The sequence below is a fragment of the Glycine max genome, chromosome 7 (genome assembly GCF_000004515.6).
Source record: "Glycine max cultivar Williams 82 chromosome 7, Glycine_max_v4.0, whole genome shotgun sequence".
Lineage (NCBI taxonomy): Eukaryota > Viridiplantae > Streptophyta > Magnoliopsida > Fabales > Fabaceae > Glycine > Glycine max.
Window position 1 is genome coordinate 4,282,994 of NC_038243.2, and position 2,988 is coordinate 4,285,981.

Here is a 2,988-nt window from a genome sequence, read left to right on the forward strand (position 1 = left end):
TTATATTTTTTTAAAAAAAAAAAAAAAAAAAAATTTGATCAGCGGGGCTTTTTTTGTTTTTTTTTTCTCGGAAACCCCTGGACATTTTTAATTTTAAATTTAAATTTTGGGGGTTCTTAAATTGGAATTGGGGTTATAGAATATTTTTTAAAAATTAAAAGTGAGAAATTTAATAAAATTTATAAAATTATAAGATAAGGTTTTTTAACAGGAAAAGATTAAGCTTTGGGGGGGAAATCAAAATAATATATATATATATATATATATATATATATATATATATATATTATATATATTAAAGGACAATTCAAAAAATATATGGCATAAGTATTAAACGAATAATAGTAAATTACAAACACATAATAATAATAATAATAATAATAATAATAATATTACAATCTATTATTAACATCCGAATACATTTTGTCATATTTTTTATACTTTCAGGGACTAAATTTTGTATTTTCATCTTTAAGGGACGCATTAGTTAGCGGAGTCGGAAGATAAAAAGTCAAAAAAATATTATGACAAATATGCTCCTATGCTGGCAATCCATATTGACAATTATTTCAGTGACAAATTTGTCCTTTTGTGTCACGTAGGTGACTTTATTAACGGTGACAGACAAAAGTTAACGACATGATATATTTATCGCACTTTTTACACTTTCAGGAACTAAATTTTATATTTTTATCTTTCATTGACGCATTTGCCAACGAATTACACATTGAGAGGCAAAAGTAACTATTTATCCAAAAATAAAACATAACTAAAATATCAATGTTAAACATTTACATCGTTAAAAATTTTATTATTATTTAAGATTTTCATTAAAAAAATATATATTACCTTTGTCCCTTGTACAAGTTTTTTTTAAAAGAAATTTTGGTGTCCTTTATGTAAGACTTATTTTGCTTTAATTAATTTACTCTTGTCTAACTTTTAAAAAAATTATGAAACGAAGTTTTTTGAAACATAAGAAAAAGTAGTCACTCGATCACAACCCATTGTTTCTTTGATGAATTCAAGTCGACTGAGATATTTTTTAATTAAAGTTTTTCTTTGATGAACTAAAGGAACCATGTCTTTTAAGAGGACAGTTTTGTGTCCCAAGTAGTTGTCCATTTGTGTTGAAACCAGACATCACTGCTCCTGGTACATCAATTTTAGCTGCATGGCCACAAAATGTTCCAGTGGAAGTGTTTGGGTCCCATAAAATTTTCAGCAACTTCAATTTGTTAAGTGGCACATCAATGGCATGCCCTCATGTTGCTGGTGTTGCAGCATTGTTGAGAGGAGCACACCCTGAATGGAGTGTTGCAGCCATTAGGTCAGCAATTATGACAACATCGGACATGTTTGACAACACCATGGGACTCATCAAAGACATTGGTGATGGTCACAAACAAACCTCTCCTTTAGCCTTGGGAGCTGGTCATGTTAACCCTAATTTCCCTTGACCCTGGACTTGTTTACGATGTAGGAGTTCAAGATTATGTCAATCTTCTCTGTGCTTTGAACTTCACTCAAAAAAACATCACAACCATCACTAGATCCTCTTCGTATAATTGTTCCAGACTTTCCCTGGATCTCAACTACCCTTCTTTCATTGCTCTCTTCACTGGCAACGGTTCTTCTATCAATTCAAGGGTAACGCTAATTGGGAGTTTCAGAGAACGGTGACCAATGTTGGGGAGGGATGAACAACATATACTGCTAGTGTTACATTCATTAAAGCGTCATTCCAAGCAAATTGCTCTTCAAGCAGAAGAAGGAGAAGCTGAGTTACGAGTTAAGGATAGAAGGTCCTAAGATCGAAGGTTTCGGGTATCTCTCCTGGACGGACGTGAAGCATGTGGTGAGGAGCCCTATTGTGGTCACCAATCAGTCACCGTCAAATTCAACTTTCGTATAGATCAATTTTGTGATCGAGAAATGCTTTCCATATGTTTGAAGTGAAAAAAATATATTAATAGAGGAAATCTTAGATAAATGTTCATCATTTCTCATAATAATAACAATTTTTCTTTGGAATTTTTTTTAACTAATGTTAACTGTTAAGTACAAAAATAGTGCATGTATTTTATACGAAGACAGTAAAATATATTTTTCCCTGTTTATCTTGTCTGGTTGTGATTTATACTTTTTGCTATATCTTCTAGAATTTTTCTTATTACTGATTACCAGTGAATTTCCTATACTTGGGTTTATAATACCTTAGTAGATAATTCATTTTCTTGCTGATTTTTCTAGACAAATACAACAATTTCTGCTGCAAAAATTTTCACATAAAAAGTGGTGTGTCTAGAAATGAAGTTTTACTAAAAAAATCTCCAAGAAATTTCACAGATAATTTATTTGCAAGTAATTTTTCGGTGAATATTAAGTTTGCGAATAATTTTCTTGTAGAATTTAAATTCGCAAGTAATTTTCCTTCAGAATTTAAATTTGTATTTAATTTTCATGAATTTAAAATCCACAGTTATTCTTCTTGTGAATTTAAAATTTGTAAGTATACTTTTCTTGCAAAACTTAAAATTTTAGGAAAATCATTAACTTTTAGCATTTTTTTTATTAATAATATGTGCTCTGAACATAAACTTGTTTTTGTTTATTCTCAAAACAATAACTGACTCTTGGAAACTTAAATATTAATATTGTTTTAAAATTGTTGTAGCATGTTCACTCTAGGAAAGAAATATGCATAGTGGTTTGCTTGATATATAATCTTGGACCGTGCTGGGCCTGTGGACCGTCCCTTGACGGAGTTGAAGGATGGGTGAATGCAAGTCAAGGCTTGCGTTGAGCTGGTGTTGCAACTGGGCTATATACACCAGTATTAATAGAATGAGATAATTGTTATATGTAGTACCCTTTTCTAGTAGTACACTCTCCTTTAAATATTTTCCTTTGAAATATCCAGAAAAATGCTCTCCCCCTGAGTTCTTTGCCACGACCTCATTGAAGATCCCCCCAAAAAATTTCACC